This window comes from Pristiophorus japonicus, chromosome 9 (assembly GCF_044704955.1).
Source record: "Pristiophorus japonicus isolate sPriJap1 chromosome 9, sPriJap1.hap1, whole genome shotgun sequence".
Classification (NCBI taxonomy): Eukaryota; Metazoa; Chordata; class Chondrichthyes; family Pristiophoridae; genus Pristiophorus; species Pristiophorus japonicus.
Window position 1 is genome coordinate 222,512,890 of NC_091985.1, and position 26,381 is coordinate 222,539,270.

Here is a 26,381-nt window from a genome sequence, read left to right on the forward strand (position 1 = left end):
GCGGTGCGGAGAGAGAACAATGAATGGAGGGAACATTGGGCGAATTCTGTTGCTCCATTCGGATCCTGCTCAACCTGATTTACTCTGTGTGCTCTGTCTAGGCGCTACTTTAACTCCCAAATACGGAAAGACAAACATCTGTCCCGGGGGTTGGATTTGATTCCTTGGTTCATAGACATCCAGTGACCCCGCCGTGATCCCGGCAGAGTTTTCTCCGGGTTTCCCGAATCCAATATGTGGCGGAAGCACACGGTCCAGTTACCGCCCGATATTGGGATCCCGCCTTGGATGGGGGCGGGGCGGGGAATCTGGCGGTGAAATCACTGCAGCAATGACATGGGCAATCTGCATTTCGGTTGTGAAAATTTCTGGACCACAGCAGTGTCTGAGGAAGCTGGTTCCTCTCACACTGAAGCCTCACATTCACACACTCTTCAGCTTGTTTTTATTGTGTGAAATACACCCCAGGACCACCTGAGGACAAAAGGCCGATGGAGAACACAGCCCAGGACCAGTAGGAGGAGGTTGTCCTTGGCAGTGAGTGTCACCCCCAGCTCCACCTGGAGTCCGCTCCAAGTGTTGGTCACTCTCTGGGCGGAGAGGAATTCCTGAGATTGGTCCTGTTTATCTTCGCTCAGTGTTACCCCGTGTCCCAGAGTCCTTCTCTCACAATTTAACTTAAAGTGATGTTTTGAAGTCCCGCATAACCACCTTGTTCCGAGCTCCTTCCAGCTTCTCCTTTTCAGTTTGTGAAGTCCATGTTTCCCCAGTCTATCTCAAACCTCAGGCCTTTGACACCAGCATCAGCCTCTGCCTCTTGTCCACACCGCCTCCAGTGGCTGGAGGTCTCACAGCGCCTTGCAGATAATGAGCCATCAGAAATGGCCAGCACTGAGCAGACATCCCGCTAAACCTCCGGATGGAAATCTCCTCACAAACAGCAACCTGCCGAGTGGTGAGAGAACTCCAGCAGCGGGAGATAGAGGAATATAAACAGTGACAGTAAATAACAATTGGGGTCCAAGTGTGAGGAGGCAGTGTCTCGGAGACTGGGTGAGACTTGGACAAACACTGTCCAAATGTGAGGAGCCAGTGTTTCAGAGATTGGGAGCAGGAGATGTTCCTGGAACGAGTCTGAAGTCCTGCTGTGAAATTAAATCTGGGCCTGGCCTGGCTCAGATCATCTTCCTGCTCCATTAGAGCAGAACTGCCAGCAACAAAGATCCGAAATTTTAACAAGGAACATTTTAATCATAATTCCAATTTAACCTTCTCCAATAATACATCATTGAGAGTCAGTAACAATGAACTGTTCCGTGTTTTAGAATCGAACAGAACCCATTGTCTCCCCGGTTACATCAGTTGTCACCACGGTCCACATGAAGGAAGACTCAGTGTCTGCCCCATGTCTCCCCGCACTGACATGTTGTGCTGGGATTGGTAAGCTCCATCCCTCTTGTTTTATTATCTCATAAAATCAGCGGCAGTTCTTTATATTATCGACCCACACCATGGAAATTACTCCAGACCCTGCAAAACGGGCAGGAAATCCCCCTGAGAGAGACCATAATGGGGCTAGTGTGGGGCATGAAACCAAGTTGTATTGGGAGGCTATCTGGGTCTGTGTCTAAGGCCCATGTGCTGTCTTTGGCCGATACTGCAATGCCGTCCCAGCACAGTGTTAGAGTTTGAAAATTACACCCCGGGAGATGCTGGGTAGATTCAAATTATTGCTGATTGACTGCAACCAGTAAACTCAGAAAGTCCAACAGTGGGTGAAAGCTCTTTGCTCCGGGCTGTAAAAGCAACATTCCTCTGCCGGAATCACTGGCCATGGCGGGGAACAGCTCAGCTTTGCTCAGAGTGGCCAGAGATCAGTGAATTTGGTGAAGAGTGTCTGTGACCAAATTGATCCTGGTGTTGAATTTCCACCAATCAACACTGGACCTCAAAATCCCATTCACCTGTGGACAGACGCCAAGAGCTGTTCCCATGTGTTCTGAATCTCCGGGACTATCCCTTTGTGTATAATGGTTTATTGGGGATATTTCCTCTCTTTAAAGAGCCGTGAAAGAATCCTTCAGTATCTTGCACTCCCTAAATGGTCTATGGGGATCTACAGCCGGATCCTCTGCTGGGATACACTGTAACGTCTCACGGGAGCAGTCACAACCATCAAGGCCTCACTTCCAGTTTTACTCCTGTGCCCTCAGCCCCACAGGTTTAACTCTATGAACAGTAGGTTCTGGGATGTAATCCTTTTTAATCGGTAGTATTTCTCTATTTGGAGTTCCAGCTCCTACTCACTCCCACAGTTTACCAGGAGTTCACCGATCAGGTTTCTCTTCATTTCTTTGCAATGGTTATTTCCCTCATCCTGGGATCCCGGGTCTGCAGCAGAGGTCACAGCCCATGGTTATAATGGAATGGACACCAGTCTGTCATTCTATATCAGCCCTTCTGTCTGTTTCCTCTGCCTCTCACAGCTGTAAGAGTGGGGCATATTTGCACTTCCAGGAGCACAGCCATTGGTCAGTCTTACCCTCCTGCCCATAACACAATTATTCTCAGACCATTCATCAAGTTCCTCCAAACTCTCCGGGACTCTGGCATTACAATGTGGTACAATACACACAACAATGCCTTGTTATTATCTCATGTGTGTCCTTAATGTGAACCATTACAGCCCAGAATATACGGCAGTTACACCTGATCTGGGCCGCTGGGATTACTGTTTATATTTGTTAACAGACCTGTTTTGTTTATTTGATAACATTCCACCAGTGCACCATGGCTGCAGTGTGTACCATCTACAAGATTCAGCAACTCACCATGGCTTTCATCACCTAGACCTGGGCTGGGCAATTACTTGGACTGGAGGGCCACTTAACAAGTTTTATTGAGCTGTTGAGGGCTGCCCACCAATGTTGGCTCGAAGGTGCATGGCTGCACGGTCAGCAACAATCACATGGTCCCGCGCAGGCCCATCCCCAGCTCCTGCCGCTGAAAGAGACACTGCGCATGTGCGACTGCCTCGTGGCCAAGGACCAAATTTAAAGGGACCACGCATGGAAATCAAATTAGAGGGAACATTTGATAAACATGAACATTGCATAAACATAAATTCAGATAGTAGTCAGATGCTATCTTACATACACAACATGTTGTCGATACCACCTAGAAATGAATCAAAGATAAAAATTGAAAATATTGTGGTATCTTCTGATCTCTGTAAATCATCATCATAGGCAATCCCTCGAAATCGAGGAAGACTTGTTACCACTCTAAAAGTGAGTTCTTAGGTGATTGAATAATCCAATATGGGAATTACAGTCTCTGTCACAGGTGAGACGGACAGTTGTTGGAGGAAAGGGTGGGTGGGACTGGTTTACCGCACACTTCTTCCAGTGTCTGCGCTTGGTTTCTGCATGCTCTTGGCGACGAGACTCGAGATGCTCAGCGGCCTCCCAGATGCACTTCTTTCACTTAGGGTGGTCTTTGGCCAGGGACTCCCAGGTGTCGGTGGGGATGTTGCATTTTATCAAGAAGGCTTTGAGGGTGCCCTTCAAACGTTTCCTCTGCCCACCTTGGGCTCCCTTGCTGTGTAAGCATTCCAAGTAGAGCGCTTGCTTTGGGAGTCTTGTGTCAGGCATGCAGACAATATGGCCCACCCAACGGAGCTGGTCAAGTGTGGTCAGTGCTTTGATGCTGGTGATGACAGCTGCAAGAAAAATGCAGGAAACAGCTTCAGCCCTTGTACATGGCCTTCTTTGAACTTACAAAGGCCTTTGACACTGTCAACCGCAAGGGACTATGGAGCGTCCTCCTCCGCTTCGGCTGCCCCCAAATGTTTGACACCATCCTTCACCTGCTCCACGATGACATGATCTTGACCAACGGATCCACCACAGACCTAATCCACATCCGGACCGGGGCCAAGCAGGGCTGCGTCATCACGCCAACCCTCTTCTCGATCTTCCTCACTGCAATGCTCCACCTCACACTCAACAAGCTCCCTGCTGGAGTGGAACTAAACTACAGAACCAGTGGGAACCTGTTCAACCTTCGTCGTCTCCAGGCCAGATCCAAGACCGTCACAACCTCTGTGAATCAGTGCTGTGAAACAGAACTGTACCCTCATTAGAGCCTGTGTCAGCATCAATTTCCCACCTCTGTTATCCTCATGTCCCTCTGCAAAGATTATTAATGCCGTCCCAATTGGTGCCATGTGAGAACTCCCCTGCCGTCATACTCTGGATACCAGGAGAGGAAAGATGCAACGCCGGTCACTCTCTTCAGTAAAAGATCTGCCATGACCCCACTCTAAATTGGATAGGGCATATTCTAGTACGCAGTGCATTCTGGGTACTTACATCCGCCATTGGGGCAAGTCTCACGGAATGGATCCTTTTAATCGGCCGGGGTGAATCGATTTTGCGAATTATTATTTTGAATTAAGTATTACTATGGTTTTTCTTTGGCTGCAGTTCGATTCTGTCTCTGACCCATGAGAAGTGAAAGTGGATAGACGAATGTGCAGCTCGAGCTCCGGCTCGCGTTCTATTTCTGTCCCATCCAGCGGACCGGATAGAATGTCTTGGCGGGCCAGATATGGTCCACAGACCATATTTTGCCCACCACTGCTCTACACTGTCCCATCAAACACTCCCAGGTCATGTACAGCTTGGCTTACATACAGTGTAAAGCATATTTAAACTACGCATCAAAACTCACAGGTCCGGTACAGTATGTGTTAGATACAGTGTAAAGCATATTTAAAGTTGCCATAAAACACTCCCATATCAAGTCCAGCACCCAGATAGATACTGAGTAAAGCTCCCTCTAATCTGTCCCATGAAATCCTCCCAGGTCAGGTAAAGGTCCCTCTACAAACTCGTATCAAACACTCCCAGGGCAGGTAAAGCACGGGCTAGATACAGCGTAAAGCTCCCTCTACATAAGATGTGAAATCTGTTACTTTCTGTATCATTTATCATTTTTTTGATCTGATTTAGTAAAAATCCTCCATAAATATTGCATATGACAGGGTAGAGAGAGGAACAAGTGAGTGTACAACTGAACCCAGTCACTATTTCTCCTTCATTTCCCTGTCGTCACGATTTTTCCTTCATTTGCAGATGCTCCCTGACCAGTCCCCATTTATTCATTTACAGATGCTCCCTGACCAGTCACCATTCCTCCTTCATTTACAGGCACCCCCTGACCAGTCACCATTTCTCCTTCATTTACAGATGCTCCCTGACTGGTTTCCATTTTTACTTCATTTATAGATGCTCTCTCACCAGTCACCATTTCCAGTCACTCCCTGACCAGTCAACAATTCTCCATTTACAGACGCTCCCTCACTGGTTTCCTTCATTTACAGACGTTCATTTTCTCCCTCTCCTGGAGTTTGCCGCGGGGCCGCTTTGTAGACCTTTCTGTTGTGGCTTTAAGCAGATGAAACCCTGTGGTGTGGAGCAAACATTGCAACATTTGGTAGTGAAGTGGATTCATTCAGGAGAGACAACAGGGATTATTGCAGAAAATAACACAGTGTGGTGAGAAAGGAAATGCAGTGGATGTTGTGCAGATGGATTGGCAAAACGTGTTTGATAAGGTGCCAGACATGAGGCTTGTTTATCAAATTAAGGCTCACGATATTAAAGGGAGTGGGGCAGTGTGGACAGGAAGTTGGATAAAAGGCAGAAAGCAGAGAGTAGTGGTTAATGGATGTTCTTCAGACTGGGGGAAAGCAAACAGTGGTGTCCCTCAGGGTCAGTGTTGGGACCATTGCTCTTAATATAGAGACAGGATCTGGATTTGGGTATATGGGGCACACGATCAAACTTTCCAGATGACACCAAATCTGGGACCATGACCAACTGTGAGGACTGCAAGTGACTTCTGTGTGAATATACAGGTTAGTAAATGGCTCCGGTAGATGTCAGATAAAATTTAATGCAGAGAAATATGAGGTGATATATTTTGGGAGAAGACAATGGTCGGAAAAGTAGATTTAACGGTAAAAGTGTAAAAGGAGTAGACTGAAACAGTAAAGAGATATCAGATTCTAGCTAATGCCATGTGATATTAATTAGCAGGTTTGAGAATCCAGTTTCAGCAACTTGAATAAGAAATATAAGATGAGCAGATTTTCTGCCCTGTACTGTATCTTGTATTGATCCATCAATCAGAGTAAACATGCAAGTCCCGCGTGTCCACAGTAACTGACATGAGGTCAGCCCGCTGGATGGAACCTCGGGCACCCTGAGCTTGATCTCCGGTGTCTCCAGTCCCGACTGCCCCCTTACATCAGTCTCCCTTCACTTTTATTCCCTGCAGTGATCCATCCCTGGCTTCTCTGCTGGATTTTGGCAGGAAGCAAGGAAAAGACAGCTGGAACTTGAACGCATTCCCTGGATCCCAGCAGATACTTTTCTTCGGTAATGTTCTCAATATCCCTAAACTACTCTGCCTACTGTTAATTATATTATTTCTTATAGTTTCACAATTATAGGTATAAACATCGCACATTATAATCTAATATATTACCCAATCTGGTTTAAGCTTACATTGTGGTCAATAACAGACAAACCCTGTTCTTTCCCCTGATCTGATTAGAATTTCCAACTAGCCTATTCTGTGGAATAGAATGTCTTACCAGTGTTACCATGGGTCTGCTAATTCCCACGGGCAGATCAGACAAAGTGCTTTTAGTGGGAGGCCCAGCAGTGAAAGTGAAACCAAACCAAAGGGAACAAATAAAGATTTAAACCAAAGGAACAGGAAATGGAACAATGGGAAAAAAAACACAACTGGCCCAAAAGTGTGATTAATTTTCCCAAAAGGTCGGTCTAGACAGTTAGAAACTCCTCCTGGTGAGTGTGTGCCTGCAGGACTCGGCTTCACTCCAGTGTTTAAAGGCACAGAGCGCTGGCCTCACACCCAGGGGGCAATGTGTGGGAATTCCAGGGGCAGTGAGGACACGTCCAGAAATACCCCAGAGCAGTGAATGCCCACTGGGCCCCAGCACATGCTCAGGGGAAACCCCAGGAATGGGCAAAGCCAGAATGCCCACTCTGAACCCAGTTTGCTGCTTCCTCTGTGCCCAGCACTGCCTCCATCCCGGCACACGGAAGTGGAATTTCAGCCTCAGTGTTACAAGTTTCATCGGTTACAGGCAGGAAAGAGGAATAGTTCACACTGACACCGAGCTGTGTGATCGGGTCAGTCTGTATATGACTGACGGGCCCTTTTGAGTGGTCAGGTTTTTAAATTCCCCGTAACTCTAATCCCAGATATAAGAGAGGAGAGATCTGTGTTTAAATCAAAGAGTCTCCTCAGAGATTCTCTGAGAGAAGGAACTGGTCAGCTTTAAACACCAGAAAGAGAAAAAATGTTAGAAATTTCCAATTAGCATTTTTTGACCAATTTCATTTCCCACAGGGATGGGGAATTCTAGAATAAGAAGGAACTGGTCATGATTTGAAAGGTATTGAAGGATTCGAGGAGCTCTTACATTTGGGATATTTATTTTGTCTTCTCAAGGAGTTAGATAACAGACTTCTTGCTGTGAATATAAAGTTGCATTATTGGGCCATGATGTATTTACTTGTTTATGTTTGGTTAAATATATTTTCTGAGTGGATTTAAATTCAAGACAACGTTTTCAGGCATGATGCTCTATTCACACATCGAGGGTGAGAGAGATGCTGTGGGGCACACGCAAAGTCCAGTAGCTGAAAGTGATTCACAGACTGGGTTTTGTGTTTCGTGATCCCGGGCATGTTACCAATACCATCGCTGCATCCCAAGGCTAGGAGAGGCACGCTGGGAGGTATGGGGAGCTGGGACTTGTCCATGAAGTAACTGAAGGTATGAAAACTGAAATAAAGTAGAATTAGAAAGGAGAAAAGGCCCAAAAATGTAGCAGTCAGTAAAAGGACATCAATTAGTCTCCTCTTATCTAGGAGACATTAAATATCGACACACTGTTATTTGAAATATCAAAATATTAAACTCCAGCTCAGTTAAAAGATTATCAACACCAGCAGAAACAAACTCCAACAGTCAGAATGAACATGATTCAATCAGGGATGTGATTAACAGCAGCAACAACAGCAGAATTCAAACCTTGCAGTCACTTGTGAGCTCGCTGGTGTCTCAGTAGGTGGGATGACTGAGTGAATCCCTTCCCACACTCAGAGCAGGTGAATGGTGTCTCCCCAGTGTGAACTCGCTGGTGTTTCAGCAGGTCGGATGACTGAGTGAATCCCTTCCCACATTCAGTGCAGGTGAATGGCCTCTCCCCAGTATGAACTCGCTGGTGTTTCAGCAGGGTGGATGACTTTGTGAAACCCTTCGCACATTCAGAGCAGGTGAACGGCCTCTCCCCAGTGTGAAATCGCTGGTGTGCCAGCAGGTCGGAAGACCGAATGAATCCCTTCCCACACTCGGGGTAAGTGAATGGCCTCTCCCCAGTGTGAACTCGCTGGTGTATCAGCAGGTGAGATGATCGAGTGAATCCCTTCCCACAGTCAGAGCAACTGAACGGTCTCTCCCCAGTGTGCACTCGCTGGTGTGTCAGCAGTTCGGATGACTGAGCGAATCCCTTGCCACACACGGAGCAGGTGAACGGCCTCTCTCCAGTGTGAATTCGCTGGTGAGTTACAAGATGGTATGACCGAGTGAATCCCTTCTCACACACTGCACAGGTAAATGGTCTCTCCCCAGTGTGAACTCGCTGGTGTGTCAGCAGGTCAGATGACCAAATGAAACCCTGCCCACACACGGAGCAGGTGAACGGCCTCTCCCCAGTGTGACTGCGCTTGTGCCTCCCCAGGTTAGATGATAGGCTGAAGCCTTGTCCACACACAGAGCACATATACCGTTTCTCCCTGCTGTGAACGGTGCTTTTAGCTTTCATGCTCAAAGGTCGATCATATTTCGGTCCCAATGTAACGAGTAACTCCGTGAGATCTTGGCGTGACATTTGGTTTGAGATTCCCGTCTGCAAATCCTCCCCTTTTGACACCCTGTAAAATGAATTTCAAACAGGAAACAGAAGGTTGAGAGAGAACCTACCTAAACATAAAGACAGGTTGTGAAATTGAGCTTAATGAATCTGGTCATTTGTTGGGCTGGCACTGGAGAAATGTCACCAAAGAAGCTGCTAGATTGTCGTTAAAAGTCTAACTGGTCACAATGTCCTTCAGGGAAGGGAACCCACCTTTCGTGACAGTCCCACATGGGAAATTATTGGTCCTACTGGGCTCAGAAATACTGGGGGTTAAACCCAGCAACTTCTCCATCTCCAATCCAGCTCAAACTGATGCAACAAACAGACCCACACAGGAGGCCCGGAACCGACCTCCGCATCCAGCGCCCACCCCGACACAGAGCGGCCTGCTGTATAAATGCAAGTTGTCGTTTTCCTTGTGTGGGGGAGGTGCTGCACCTGGGGCTTCCTGGTGCCGGAGCCCTGGCCGCACGTCCACCAGGCCCTGCGGCTCTGACTCGGGGTCTGAGACCTACATTCAGTGTTGCTGAGGCCGCGCTCGCTCTGCTCAGTCTCCGGGAGCCGCTCCACACAGGAAGGCGCTCTCCGGGATCAGCCCTTCCCGTGCGCTGTCCCCCTGCTGATGGAGATAGGGCATACCCCCCCATGCAGGACACTCTGGGTAAGACTATCTGCCATTGTCGGGGAGTGGTACAACACAGAAGGAGGCCACTCGGCCCATCATGTCTGTGCCGGCCTTTTGGTAGAACTATTCAACGAGTCTCACTCCTCTGCTCTTTACCCGTAGCATAGTATATTTTTCCCTTCAAGTATTTATCCAATTCCCTTTTGAAAGTTACTATTGAATCTTTCAGGCAGAGCATTCCAGATCACAACTAGTCGCTGTGTAACAAATGATTCCACATCTCACCTCCGGTTCTTTTGCCAATAACTGAAGTGCCTCATCCACTCCTTGCTTTGGAGGCAGTTCAGTGAAGGTTCACTAGGTTGATTCCGGAGATGAGGTGGTTGACTTATGAGGAAAGGTTGAGTAGGTTGTCTACTCATTGGAATTCAGAAGAATGAGAGGTGATCTTATCAAAACGTATAAGATTATGAGGCGGCTTGACAAGGTGGATGTAGAAAGGATGTTTCCACTGATGGGGGCGACTAGAACTAGAGAGCATGATCTTAGAATAAGGGGCTGCCCATTTAAAACAGAGATGAGGAGAAATTTATTCTCTCAGAGAGTTGTAAATCTGTGGAATTTGCTGCCTCAGACAGCTGTGGATACTGGGACATTGAATAAATTTAAGACAGAAATATACAGCTTCTTAAATGATAAGAGGATAAGGGGTTATGGAGAGCGGGCGGGAAAGTGGTGCTGAGTCCATGATCAGATCAGTCATGATCTTATTGAATGGCAGAGCAGGCTCGAGGGGCCATTTGGCCTACTCCTGTTCCTATTTCTTATGTTCTTATCCCTGGCACCATTCCTTCTGCACCCTCTCTAAAAGCTTGGCATCATTCCTAAAGTTTGGGGCCCAGAATTGAACGCAGTACTCCAGCTGAGGTCTAACCAATGTTTTATTAAGGTTTAGCATAACTAAATATCAAATGCTGATATTTCCGTGATGCGGTTTAAACGGTGAGGTATATCCAGTCAGTTGGATTTGTAAATAAGACTGTGAACCGAAAGAAGCACATTTGGAGTGGAGAGCCGTGAGACACGCTGTGTAACCAGGCTCAAACACTCTGCACATCCCAGACATCACTTGGTTCCCACTTGGCATGAAAGGAATATGCTACTTGCAACAATTCATTGGATTTGATTTCAAATATTAGTATAGAAACTGAATCATGTTTCTATGATTGCTTTCCCAACTCAGATTCAAGGCCTCGATTTTTTTCTTTGTCTGTGTACAGTCCCAGCATTCCAACCCTGGGACTGTACATGGAGATTCTAAACCTGGGACTGTACATGGAGATTCTAAACCTGGGACTGTACATGGAGATTCTAAACCTGGGACTGTACATGGGGATTCCAAACCTGGGACTGTACATGGGGATTCGAACCCTGGGACTGTAGACGAGGCATTCCAGCCCTAGGACTATAGAAGGGGACCCATCTCTGGGGCTCTAGCTACAAATGTGTGGGATGTAAACTGAGTAGCATCTTTAGACGAGATGGTGAGGGAAAAGTAACTGAGGCTGCAATTTTCACACGGGCACTTGGCCCCAGTTGGGACCAAACACTGAAGCCTCACCCAGGTTTTGCACCAAGAGAACAGCGCATGCGCTTTACTACTCACTGTTTCAAGATGGCGGAGCGTGGAACCGGCCTTCCTGTACAAAGATGGCGGCAGTTAGCCTGGGCCTGTGAATTGGAGAAAGCCGCGAGCTGCAAACGTGGGGCGATCAGGTTATTATTCCCGGCTTGCGGCATACACCAGTTGTTTATGAAGCCTCTCCGCCCACTCGCGGATCCATTACGCCCCTCCGCCCCATGAATCTTACCGAGTTGTCCGCAGCCTCTCCCTACTGTCTCTCTCCACCATTACACGCAGCGCGGATGCTCCTAACCAAGGCGGATTTCGCGCTTGCGCGCTGGGATCTTGTAGACTGGGTGCGGCACATTCTCCCCCGCGGTGCATGCTGGGGAAGAAACCCGCCATTGAAAGGCCACGTTTGTCAATAGACCTGGATTTATTGTAATTGCTTTGAGCACTGAACCATGTTCATTCTGGCAGCTAGAGTTTGTTTCTTCTGATTTTAATAACCCCTATACCTGGGCTGAAGATTACCATTCCTCATGTTGAGGCTCTATAATTCCCAAGCGGAGCATAAACGCCGGCATGGACTGGATAGTGTATGTGCCGTATATCCTATGTAATTTTGTAGTCTCAGTGCGCAGCACACTCGCCTGTGAGGGAGCACTGCGCTGTAAACCGAGGCCCCGTTTGCCCTTTCAAGTGCGCTAAAAGATCCCATGATACTACATTTATTTCGAAGAAGAGCGGGGGAGTTATCCCCGGTGCCCTGGCCAATATTTATTCCTCAATCAATATAACAAAAAAACAGATTATCTGGTCATTATCACAATGCTGTTTGTGGGAGCTCGCTGTGCGTAAATTGGCTGCCGCGTTTCCCACATTACAATCGTGACTGCACTCCAAAAAGTACTTCATTGGCTGTTAAAAAAAAACTTTGAGACGTCCGGTGGTCGTGAAAGGTTTTATAAATTGGTGTCTCAGTGTAAGTGGTCCCTGGATTTGGTGCTTCAGTGGTTCCAGGTTTTTTGTCACAGTATTGGTAATCCCTGGATTTGGTGTCATGGTGTAAGTTGTCCCTGAATCTAGTTTATCAGTGTAAGTGGTCCATGGATTTGGTGTCATAGAGTAAGTGCCCCCTGGATTTGGGATCACAATGCATGTGGTCCCTGGATTTGGTGTCACAGTATAAGTGGACCCTGGATTTGGTGTCATAATGTAAGTAGTCCCTGGATTTGATGTCAACAACATTTCTTAACTGGGACTGAGGCCAAACCCGCAGCCCAGCAATATGTTCAGCACAGAATGATCCCACACAAATCTATTCCCAAATAACATAGTCCACATTAATTCACCAGAAACAGTTCAATACCCACAATTAACTGCAGCACTGCGCCTAACTTCAGTGAAACACACAATTCAAAATATTTTAAAGAGGAAGTAAACCACATTATAGTGGTCAGGGCATCAAATCCAGATTTCTTATTTTTCAGTACAAGCAATGGCACAAACACCTTGAAGATAAATCTTATCAATTTACTACACTTCCCTGACTTTCACAAGAATTTGCATTAATACCAGATTGCACCCAGATGATTTATGCCAATTCACCCAAGAACAATGATTTAAGAAAAAAATCCAAATTGATGGTGTAATTTTCCTGTTTTCATCTTAAACCTTCATTCACTCCCTTTCATTAACTTTGATACAGTATTCACCATTTCATTCAAGAGCCCCGGAGGAATTTTACTGTCTAATACAATATTATCTTAATATCTTTAAAACATAGATCAAACATTCCCACTTGCTCCAAGTTATAACCCATTTTGTTTGTTTAATTTTATTTAACCATTTTTACTTAACTCTTCTTGGACCTTTTATTCCCCAAAATATGCCAGAGAGCAATTCAGTCTGCGAGATGAAGGATGTTAGTTAATTTTAACACAACAGTCTCCCTCCAAAAACTTCTTTCTGAATATGTAGTTTGGACAAGACTACATTGAATGGCTCTTTTCAAAAAGCAAACTTGATTATCCCCTTAAATTTCAGCTAACTTTCCCTCCTCATGTGCTTGAACAGCACATCAAGTTTTAATTTCACAAACAAATTATGTCCAGACTTTGTGATTTACAAAGAAGACTAAAGCAACAATTGCATTTGGATGCAAGTCATTTATCTCCACCTTCAAGCAGTGTTTCTTGAAAAACTGGATTACATGAGATATACGGTACAAAAACATACCATTCGACCCAACAAGACCATGTTTATTCTCCACTTGAGCCTCCTCTCGCCTGTCCTCATCTAATTCGATCAGCATAACTTGCTATTCCCTTCTCTCTGATACGCTTGACTAGTCTCCCCTTAAATGCTTCTATACTATTTGCTTCAACCACTTCCTGTGGTAGTGAGTTCCACATTTTCACCAATCTTTGGATAAAAAAGTTTGTTCTCAATTCCCTATTTGATTTCTTGGTGACTATCGTATATTGATGGCCTTTGTTATGCTCTTCCCTACAAGTGTAAACATTCATTCTGTAGTGTCCTTACACCTTACTATAGAATGTTTAACTAATTTACTGGAATTCTTTGAGGATATAACAAGCATGGTGGATAGAGGTGTACCGATGGATGTGGTGAATTTAGATTTCCAAAAGGCATTCGATAAGGTGTCACACAAAAGGTTACTGCAGAAGATAAAGGTACACCGAGTCAGAGGAAACGTATTAGCATGGATCGAGAATTGGCTGGCTAACAGAAAGCAGAGAGTCGGGATAAATGAGTCCTTTTCGGGTTGGAAATCAGTGGTTAGTGGTGTGCCACAGGGATCGGTGCTGGGACCACAACTGTTTACAATATACACAGATGTCCTGGAAGAGGGGACAGAGTGTAGTGTAACAAAATTTGCAGATGACACAAAGATTAGCGGGAAAGCGGGTTGTGTAGAGGACACAGAGAGGTGCAAAGAGATTTAGATAGGTTAAGCGAATGGGCTAAGGTTTGGCAAATGGAATACAATGTCGGAAAATGTGAGGTCATCCACCTTGGGAAAAAAAACAGTAAAAGGGAATATTATTTGAATGGGGAGAAATTACAACATGCTGAGGTGCAGAGGGACCTAGGGGTCCTTGTGCATGAATCCCAAAAAGTTAGTTTGCAGGTGCAGCAGGTAATCAGGATGGCGAATGGAATGTTGGCCTTCATTGCGAGAGGGATGGAGTACAAAAGCAGGGAGGTCCTGCTGCAACTGTACAGGGTATTGGTGAGGCCGCACCTGGAGTACTGTGTGCAGTTTTGGTCACCTTACTTAAGGAAGGATATACTAGCTTTGGAGGGGGTACAGAGACGATTCACTAGGCTGATACCAGAGATGAGGGGGTTACCGTATGATGATAGATTGAGTAGACTGGGTCTTTACTCGTTGGAGTTCAGAAGGATGAGGAGTGATCTTATAGAAACATTTAAAATAATGAAAGGGATAGACAAGATAGAGGCAGAGAGGTTGTTTCCACTGGTCGGGGAGACTATAACTAGGGGGCACAGCCTCAAAATACGGCGGAGCCAATTTAAAACCGAGTTGAGAAGGAATTTCTTCTCCCAGAGGTTTGTGAATCCGTGGAATTCTCTGCCCAAGGAAGCAGTTGAGGCTAGCTCATTGAATGTATTCAAATCACATATAGATAGATTTTTAACCAAGGGAATTAAGTGTTATGGGGAGCGGGCGGGTAAGTGGGGCTGAATCCACGGCCAGATCAGCCATGATCTTGTTGAATGGCGGAGCAGGCTCGAGGGGCTAGATGGCCTACTCCTGTTCCTAATTCTCATGTTCTTATGTTCTTATTTTTATATACCTGAATGACCAGGTGAGGAGTGACTCCCACAAGTTCACCCCCTGTAGTCAAGGTGTACATTTCTCAGGTGTTTACAGTGTACAGTGTTACATAAAAGGTTACAGTTATATGAAGGTTACAAACATGACATCACCTCCCCTCCATGTCTTTGGGTCAAAGATTGAGTCCTTCAGGCGGTCAATGCTCTCTTGTGGAGCGCCGCAGTTGGGGTCTCGTTGACCTGAGGTGATTCCGGCCTGTCCGGCTGGCCACAGGGACTGTACATGCTGTTGAATGTCCTGTTGCTCGTTCACTGGCAGTGGTGTGGGTAACATCTCATGATCTTCCTCAGGTTCCTCAGTGTCCATGCTAAACCGTTTCTTTACTTGGTCGAGATGTTTGCGGCATATCTGCCCATTGCTAAGTCTGACCACTATGACCCTATTCCCCTCTTTGCCAATTACAGTACCCTCAAGCCACTTGGGTCCCAAAGCATGACTGAGAACGAATACAGGGTCATTGATTTCTATGCATCTCCCCACTGAGTTGCGATCATGGCACTCGATTTGAGACTGGCGCTTGCCCTCAACAATGTCTGACAGGGCTGAATGAATGAGGGACAGCCGCATTTTAAGCATGCATTTAATGAGTAGTTCTGCGGGCGGGACTCCCATGAGCGAATGCGGGCGGGACCTATAGGCCAGCAGGAGGCGCAATAGGTAGTACTGAAGGGAGGTTGCTTGAATCTGGAACATGCCCTGTTTTATGATTTGAACCGTACATTCCACCTGGCTATTGGAAGCCGGCTTGAATGGTGCTGTCCTGACATGTTTGATACCATTACCCGACATAAACTCCTGGAATTCATAGCTAGTGAAACATGGGCCATTGTCGCTAACCAGGATGTCTGGCAAGCCGTGGATCACAAAGACCATATGCAGACTCTCCACAGTGGTGGATGTTGTGCACGAATTCAATATGATGCATCGATCCATTTCGAGTATGCATCGACAACAATCAGGAACATTTTTCCCATGAACGGGCCCGCGTATTCTACATGAATACGTGACCATGGCTTGGTGGGACAGGGCCACGGGCTGAGTGGGGTCTCCCTTGGGGCATTTCACAGCTGAGCACACATCGTGCACCTGCGAACCCCGTGTTCCAGGTCTGAGTCAATTCCCGGCCACCATACATGTGACCGGGCAATGGCCTTCATTAGCACGATGCCTGGGTGCTCGCTGTGGAGTTCCCTGATGAATACTTCCCTACCTTTGTGGGGCATGACTACCCGACTGCCCCATAGCAGGCAGTTGGCTTGGATGAAGAGCTCGTCCATCCTTCTGTGAAATGGTCGGACCTCCTGTGTATGGGCGCCCAATCTCCAGTCAGGAAACATTTCTTTATCAGAGATAGGAAGGGATCTCTGTTGGTCCAGATTTTGATTTGGCGGGCTGTGATGGCGGAGCTTGCGATGTCGAAAGCCTCAACGGTCATGACCATCTCCGCGCTTTGCTCCACCGCCCCCTCAGTGGTCGCCAGTGGGAGCCTGCTGAGCGCGTCAGTGCAATTTTTGGTGCCTGGCCGGTGGCGTATGTTGTAGTCATACGCAGCCAGCGTGAGGGCCCACTGCTGTATGCGAGCTGACGCATTGGCATTGACAGCCTTGCTGTCGGACAACAGAGATGTTAATGGCTTGTGGTCCGTTTCTAACTCGAACCTTCTGCCGAAAAGGTACTAGTGCATCTTTTTCACCCCGTAGACACATGCGAGTGCTTCCTTTTCAACCATCCCATATCCCCGTTCTGCCTGGGAGAGCGAGCTGGAGGCATAAGCCACAGGTTGGAGTTGGCCTTCATCATTACTCTGCTGCAACACACACCCAACCCCATAGGATGATACATCACACGTTAAAACCAGTTTCTTACAGGGGTTGTACAAGGTCAACAGCTTGTTAGAACAAAGCAGGTTCTGCGCCCGATTGAAAGCCCGTTCTTGACAGTCCACCCAAAACCATTCACAACCCTTAGGCAGGAGCACGTGTAGCGGCTGCAACAATGTGCTTAAGTTCGGCAGAAAGTTCCCGAAGTAATTCAAGAGTCCTAGGAAAGACCGCAACTCCGATGTGTTGCCGGCCCTGGGCGCATGACAGATCACCTCCGTTTTGGATTCGGTAGGCCGGATCCCATCTGCGGCAATCCTCCTGCCCAAAAACTCGATCTCTGGGGCCAAAAGCACACACTTGGACTTCTTTAGTCGCAAGCCTACCCAGTCCAGTTGGCGTAGCACCTCCTCCAGGTTGTGGAGGTGTTCCTCGGTGTCTCGACCCGTGATTAGGATGTCATCTTGGAATACGATTGTTCCAGGAATGGATTTAACAAGCTTTCCATGTTCCTCTGGAAGATAGCAGCCGCTGAACGAATGCCAAATGGACACCTGTTGTAAATAAATAGCCCCTTGTGCGTAGTGATGGTAGTCAGAAGCTTGGATTCTTCAGCCAGTTCCTGAGTCATGTAGGCTGAAGTGAGGTTCAACTTGGTGAACAGCTTGCCACCTTCCAGCGTGGCAAAAATATCCTCCGCTCTCAGAAGCGGATATTGGTCCTGTCGTGACATCCGGTTGATGGTGGCCTTGTAGTCGCCACAAATCCTGACTGAGCCATCCGCTTTAAGGACAGGAACGATGGGGCTTGCCCAGTCACTGAATTCAACAGGCGAAATTATGCCCTCTCTTCGCAGCCTGTCCAACTCACTCTCAATTCTCTCATGCATCACATACGGCACGGCCCTGGCTTTGTGGAGAACTGGTCTGGTGTCCGGGGTGATGCGTATCATTACTTTGGTGCCCTTAAAAGTCCCGACACCTGGTTGAAAAAGTGACTCGAATTTCTGTAGGACCTGTGAGCATGAACTTTGCTCAACAGATGAAATGGCGTGCACATCCCCCAATTTCCAGTTCATCTCAGCTAGCCAGCTCCTCCCCAAGAGCGCGGGACCATTCCCTGGGACAATCCAGAGTGGCAGCCGGTTCTCCGATCCGTTGTGTGTGACCACCAAGTTTGCACTGCCTAGCATTGGGATAATCTCTCTGGTGTATGTCCATAACTGCGTGTCAATGCGTTCCAGTTTGGGCCTGTTAGCTTTGAGTGGCCATAGTTTTTCAAATTGTTGGGCACTCATAAGTGACTGGCTGGCTCCTGTGTCCAGCTCCATGCGTACCGGGATGCCATGTAATAGGACTTCCATTATCATAGGTGGCGTTTTGGTATACGAGCTGTGGATGTCTGCCACATGAACCCACTGGACTTCAGCGTCCATAACTTTGCCCCAAGCATCAATCTGCCTTGCAGATCCTTCATCTGGTTCCTCTGCCTTGTAAACTAGCCTCGCAAACTAGCCTCGCTATGAGCTTTCTGCACATTCTGGCCAAATGACCATTGAAGTTACAGTTTCTACAGATAAATTATTGAAACCTACAGGTTTTCGCAGCATGTCTGCCACCGCACCTCCAGCATGAGCTGAGATTGTTGTGAACAAAGGAACTGTTACCAGGCATTCCTCTCTGATTGTCTCTTTGATTACTCCTGAGCACTCTGTTGGTGAGTGTCAATGGTCCCATCCCGGGATGCATTGTCCCTTGTGATGGCGTGAATTGCCATTCCCCCTGCCATTGTCTCTGTTGCTGGCCCACCCTAGAGTCTGTTGCTGCCTGGGCAGTGTTGAATTGCCTTTGCCTGCCTGTGGGGTTCTGAGTCGCATTTACAATGTTAACTCCCTGGTCCATCGCCACGTTGGAACCAGGGCTGCACGCGTAAATTATCTTGGTCTCCTCTTCCCCTGCCATGAAGGTCTGAGCTATCATTGCTGCCCTTTCTAAAGTCAAGTCCTTGGTCTCAATAAGCTTCCTGAAAATTGCGGCATGACCAATGCCCCTCAATGAAGAAATACCTTAATATCTCCCCCCTGCAGGTGTCTGTGAACTTACAGAGGCTGGCAAAACGGCGAAGGTCTGCAAGGAAGTTCAATATGCTTTGTCCCTCCCGACGCCGATGTGTATAGAACCGGTGCCGGGCCATGTGTATACTGCTTGCCGGTTTGAGGTGCTCACCGATCAGTGTGCTGAGCTCTTCAAAAGGACTTGTCTGCCGGCTTCTCGGTTGCGAGCAGGTCTTTCATCAGCGCATATGTCTTGGAACCACAGCTGGTCAATATATGCGCCCTTCGCTTGTCAGTCACTTCCTCTCCCAGCCAGTCCTTCGTGACAAAGCTCTGCTGGAGCCTCTCAACGAAATCGTCCCAGTCCTCACTAACACAGTACCGTTCCTCTGTGCTACCGGTGGCCATCCTCATGGGTCGTTGATTCCCATTTCTCGTCGCCAAATGTAATGTCCTTACACCTTACTATAGAATCACACGAGGCATGTACCGCAGACAAGGTCACTACGTGACCTGAACCTTTATTCCCAGGACCAAGAAGTGCTAACCCTGCGTGGGACATCCCTTTATATACCTGGATGACCAAGTGAGGAGTGTCTCCCACAAGTTCACCCCCTGTGGTCGAGATGTGCATTTCTCAGGTGTATACAGTGTTGTTACATAAAAGGTTACAGTTATGTGAAGGTTACAGACATGACACATTCTGTACCTACTCTATCAAAACCTTTCCTAATTTTAAAGAATTCTATTAGGTCACCATTCAGCCTTATTTTTTGAAGAGAAAAGATACCCAGCCTCTCCTTATAGGATAGATATACCCTCATTTCTGCTATCATCCTTGTAAATCTTCTCTGGATCCCTCCAGTGCATCTATATCCTTTTTTTAATATGGCAACTAGATTTGTATTCAGTAGTCTTAAGTACAGTCTAACAATGTTCGATACAGGTTAAGCATAACTTCACTACTTTTCCATTCTATAAGAATTCAATTCTGCAACAGTTCTATAACAATTGATCCCGATAATTTAACCCAATAGGGTAGTTGTATATCCAATTTTGTCAAGACACTGTGACATTCGATGTCTGCAGATAACTAGAGATAAATTCTTAAAACTGCTGAATCTCTTGCTATGCCATCAACCTCTCATCAATCTGGAGCAGGCAGTACCTAATATAGTAGTCCCTGGCTACTACATAGTCTAGAGACACAAGTCTGCATTTTCTTCGACATGCATCAACATTAGAAGCATGCAAAAACACTGTGGCCTTCCTGTGGCAAGCACAAACCACTGGTCTTTAGACATTTCTGATCCCAACATAATATTTCTAATCTAAACATTCTACGATGGGAATATCCACGGCTAGTTGGTTGCAAACACCAACTGTTGCTCAGTGAACTCTGTCTCTCTCTCTCTCTCTCCCTCTCTCTAATGATGCCAACCACATTTTCCCTCGATCAAATGCATTTAACACAAACACCTTTCAGAAGCTGAATTAACCGAGTTCCATATGCCAACATCCCTCTAATCTTCCATTCACTGCAACTGAAAAGAAACCGACAGATTGTATCAGTCAGGATGTGAAACATATTACAACAGATGCTAGATGTTCTTAGAATTAATATTGTTCTCTATTCTGTCCACTCGAGGAGTTTGATAACAGATTATCCTGTGAATATAGAGCTGGTTTATTTGGCCGTGATGTGTTTACTTGTTCATCTTGTTGACTCTAAACCTTTGCCAATTATTTGTTGTGATCAGTTTACTTTTACGTATTTATTTTTTTAATACATTTCCTGAGTGGAATCAAATTTAAATTGAAACCATGTTTGCAGTTGTGATGCTCTGTTGACACATTGAAGGTGAGAGAGATGCTGTGGGGCACACACTAAGTCCAGTAGCTGAAAGTGATCAACAGACTGGGTTCTGTGTTTAGTGATTCCGGGCATGTTACCGATACCATCCCTGGATACCAAGATGAGGAGAGACACTGTGGAAGGAATGGCGAATTGGGACTTGTCCATGAGAGTAACCAAAGGTATGAGAACAGAAATAATATCGAGTTAGAAAGGAGAAAAGGCCAAAAATTGGAGCAGTCGGTAACAGGACAATTAGTCTCCTCTTATCTTGGTGACATCAAATACCGACACACTGTGTTATTTGAAATATCAAAATATTAAACTCCAGCACAGTTACAGGGGCTGTTAACATCAGCAGAAACAAACCCCAACTATCAAAATGGGCACGATGTGATCAACAGCAGCAATAACAGTAGAACACAGCCCCTGCAGTCACTTGTGAACTTCCCAAACCCGTAGGTTGTTGTTCGGGCCTGAGGCCCACCACACCGGGTGTTTGTAAAGTGGATAATGTGGAGTGTTTTCCCTTAGGGCCTGGGGCTCGGGACTCGGGGTCTGGGGCCGCACTCGGTGCTTTTCTCCCAGAGTTTCTCTAACCCACTCCCTGGAGCTCGCTCACCTCCCGTGTTACAGCCTGGCACCGCTGCCCCACAGCGCACTCTCAGCTCACACTGCCCGGTGATTACTGCAGGTCTGGACCAACTCGCTGCGTAAAAATGTTTTTCTTATGTCGCCTTTGGACACAATACTCTAGTTGAGGCCGAACCAGTATTTTATACAGGTTCATCATAATATCCACACTTTTGTACTCTAGCTTCTTCTTAGGCAGTCCCTCGGAGTCGAGGAAGACTTGTTTCCACACTAATGAGTTCTCAGGTGACTTATGAGTCCAATACAGTCTCCGTCACAGGTAGGGCAGATGGTGGTTGATGGGATGTTGATTGAAGGGACAGGTGGGTGGGGTGCTTGGGTCTTCGTGCGCTCCTTCCGCTGTTTGCGCTTGGCTTCCCCGAGCTGAAGGCGAAGAGACTCGAGGTGTTGTCGCCTTCCCGGATCCTTCTCCTCCACTTTAAGTGGTCTTGACCAGGAATTCCCAGGTGTCTGTGGGATATTGCACCTTTTCAAGGAGGCTTTGAGGGCATCCTTGCAGTGTTTCCTCTGCCCACTTGAGGCTTATTTGCCATGTCGGAGCTCCAAGTAGAGCACTTGTTTTTGGAGTCTCGTATCGAGCATGCAGATAATGTGACCCGTCCATCAGAGCTGATTAAGCATAGTCATAAGAAGATAAGAAGATAAGAACATAAGAATTAGCAACAGGAGTAGGCCATCTAGCCCCTCGAGCCTGCTCCGCCATTCAACAAGATCATGGCTGATCTGGCCGTGGACTCAGCTCCACTTACCCGCCCACTCCCCATAACTCTTAATTCCCTTATTGGTTAAAAATCTATCCATCTGTGATTTGAATACATTCAATGAGCGAGCCTCAACTGTTTCCTTGGGCAGAGAATTCTACAGATTCACAACTCTCTGCTGGAAGAAATTCCTTCTCAACTCGGTTTTAAATTGGCTCCGCCATATTTTGAGGCTGTGCCCCCTAGTTATAGTCTCCCCGACCAGTGGAAACAACCTCTCTGCCTCTATCTTGTCTATCCCTTTCATTATTTTAAATGTTTCTATAAGATCACCCCTCATCCTTCTGAACTCCAACAAGTAAAGACCCAGTCTACTCAATCTATCATCATAAGGTAACCCCCTCATCTCTGGTATCAGCCTAGTGAATCGTCTCTGTAACCCCTCCAAAGCTAGTATAGCCTTCCTTAAATAAGGTGAACAAAACTGCACACAGTACTCCAGGTACAGCCTCACCAATACCCTGTGCAGTTGCAGCAGGATCTCCCTGCTTTTGTACTCCATCCCTCTCGCAATGAAGGCCAACATTCCATTCGCCATCCTGATTACCTGCTGCACCTGCAAACTAACTTTTTGGGATTCATGCACAAGGACCCCCAGGTCCCTCTGCACCTCAGCATGTTGTAATTTCTCCCCATTCAAATAATATTCCCTGTTACTGTTTTTTTCCAAGGTGGATGACATTTTCCGACATTGTATTTCATCTGCCAAACCTTAGCCCATTCGTTTAACCTATCTAAATCTCTTTGCAGCCTCTCTGCGTCCTCTACATAACCCGCTTTCCCACTAATCTTTGTGTCATCTGCAAATTTTGTTACACTACACTCTGTCCCCTCTTCCAGGTCATCTATGTATATTGTAAACAGTTGTGGTCCCAGCACCGATCCCTGTGGCACACCACTAACCACCGATTTCCAACCCGAAAAGGACCCATTTATCCCGACTCTCTGCTTTCTGTTAGCCAGTCAATTCTCTATACATGCTGATACATTTCCTCTGACTCCGCGTACCTTTATCTTCTGCAGTAACCTTTTGTGTGGCACCTTATCGAATGCCTTTTGGAAATCTAAATACACCATATCCATTGGTACACCTCTATCCACCATGCTCGTTATATCCTCAAAGAATTCTAGTGAATTAGTTGAACATGATTTCCCCTTCATGAATCCATGTTGCGTCTGCTTGATTGCACTATTCCTATCTAGATGTCCCGCTAGTTCTTCCTTAATGATAACTTCAAGCATTTTCCCCACTACATATGTTAAACTAACCGGCCTATAGTTACCTGCCTTTAGTCTGCCCCCTTTTTTAAACAGAGGCGTTACATTAGCTGCTTTCCAATCCACTGGTATCTCCCCAGAGTCCAGAGAATTTTGGTAGATTATAACGAATGCATCTGCTATAATTTCCGCCATCTCTTTTAATACCCTGGGATGCATTTCATCAGGACCAGGGGACTTGTCTACCTTGACTCCCATTAGCCTGTCCAGCACTACCCCCCTAATGACAGTGATTATCTCAAGGTCCTCCCTTCCCACATTCCCGTGACCAGCAATTTTTGGCATGGTATTTGTGTCTTCCACTGTGAAGACGGAAGCAAAATAATTGTTTAAGGTCTCAGCCATTTCCACATTTCCCATTATTAAATCCCCCTTCTCAGCTTCTAAGGGACCAACATTTACTTTAGTCACTCTTTTCCATTTTATATATGTGTAAAAGCTTTTACTATCTGTTTTTATGTTTTGCGCAAGTTTACTTTCGTAATCTATCTTTCCTTTCTTTATTGCTTTCTTCGTCATTCTTTGCTGTCGTTTAAAATTTTCCCAATCTTCTAGTTTCCTACTAACCTTGGCCATCTTATATGCATCGGTTTTTAATTTGATACTCTCCTTTATTTCCTTGGTTATCCATGGCTGGTTATCCCTTCTCTTACCGCCCTTTTTTTCATTGGAATATATTTTTGTTGAGCACTTTGAAAGAGTTCCTTAAAAGTTCTCCACTGTTCCTCAATTGTGCCACCGTTTAGTCTGTGTTTCCAGTCTACTTTAGCCAACTCTGCCCTCATCCTACTGTAGTCCCCTTTATTTAAACATAGTATGCTCATTTGAGACACTACTTCCTCACCCGCAATCTGCATTACAAATTCAACCATACTGTGATCACTCATTCCAAGAGGATCTTTTACTAGGAGATTGTTTATTATTCCTGTCTCATTACACAGGACCAGATCTAAGATAGCTTGCTCCCTTGTAGGTTCTGTAACATACTGTTCTAAGAAACAATCCCGTATGCATTCTATGAATTCCTCCTCAAGGCTACCCCATGCGATTTGATTTGATGCAATCGATATGTAGGTTAAAATCCCCCATGATTACTGCCATTCCTTTTTCACATGCCTCCATTATTGTCCGCCCCACCATGAAGTTATTATTTGGGGCGTATAAACTACGCCCACCAGTGACTTTTTCCCCTTACTATCTCTAATCTCCACCCACAATGATTCAACATTTTGTTCATTAGAGCCAGTATCATCTCGCACAACTGCCCTGATATCATCCTTTATTAACAGAGCTACCCCACCTCTTTTCCCTTTTTGTCTATCTTTCCGAATTGTCAGATACCCCTGTGTGTTTAATTCCCAGTCTTGGCCACCCTGCAACCACGTTTCTGTAATGGCCAGCAAATCATACCTATTTGTAATGATTTGTGCCGTCAACTCATTTACTTTATTTTGAATGCTGCGTGCGTTTAGGTAGAGTGTTTTAATACTAGTTTTTAAACCATGATTTTTAGTTTTGACCCCTCCTGCATATTCATACATAATGTCCCTTCCTATCACCTTGTGGTTTACACTTACCCCAGTGCTACTCTGCTCTGTTGCCTCCTGCCTTTTGCATTCTTTCTTGGGGTCCTGTTCATCTGAACTATCACCGACTCTAACTAGCTCAGAGCCCTCTCCTGGGTTCCAAATACTCCTCGCATTGAGGCACCGAGCTTTCAGTCAATGCTTTGATGCTTGGGCTGTTGGCCTGAGCGAGAACACTGATGTTGGTGCACCTATCCTGCCAATAGATTTGCAGGATCTTGCGGAGGCAGCATTGGTGATACTTCTCCAGTGCTTTGAGGTGCCTGCTGCACATTGTCCATGTCTCTGAAGCATATAGGAGGGCGGGTATCACTACTGCTTTGTAGACCATGACTTCTGTGCCGGGTTTGAGGTCCTTGTCTTCAAACACTCTTTTCCTCAGGCGACCGAAGGCTGCACTGGCACACTGAAGGCGGTGTTGGACTCATCATCGATGTCTGTCCTTGTTGACAGTAGGCTCCCGAGGTTTGGGAAATGGTTCACGTTGTCCAAGGCCTCATTGTGGATTTTGATAATCGGGGAATAGTACTGTGTGGCGGGGGCAGGTTGATAGAGGACTTTTGTCTTATGGATGCTTAGTGTAAGGCCAATGCTCCCCTACCCTTCCGTGAAGGTATTGACGATGGTTTGGTGTTCGGCCTCTGACTGCGCAGACACAAGCGTCGTTTGTGTACTGTAATCAATGACAAGAATCCTCCTCAATCACCTTTTCCCTGTGGTTGGAGCACCTCCCAGAGTTGCAATGCAGACTCTGCCCACTCAGGGGAACAATGGATATGATCTTCACAGCGAGTCAAATACAAGAGAAATACAGGGAACAATACCAACCTCTGCACATGGCTTTCTTTGACCTCACAAAGGCTTTCGACACTGTCAACCGTGAGGAATTATGGAGGTTCCTTCTCAAGTTCGGCTGCCCTCCAGAGTTTGTCACCATCCTCTGCCTGCTCTATAATGACATGCAAGCTATGATCCTGACCAACGGATCCACCACAGACCTAATCCACGTTCAGACCGGGGTCAAGAAAGGCTGTGTCATCGCACCAACGCTCTTCTCGTTCTTCCTTACTGCAGTGCTGCATCACACCCTCAGTAACCTCCCCACTGGAGTGGAGCTAGTCTACAGAACAAACGGGAAACTGTTCAACCTCCATCACCTTCAGTCCGGATCCAAGGTCGTCCCATTCTCTGTCATTGTACTCTATACCTCTATT

The 26,381-nt window shown here is 46.4% G+C and overlaps 1 pseudogene; it reads right to left on the reverse strand.

Moving 5' to 3' along the window:
• The window catches only part of LOC139274159 (zinc finger protein 850-like), a 360,216-nt pseudogene that overhangs the window by 274,188 nt on the left and 59,647 nt on the right, over window positions 1–26,381 (reverse strand).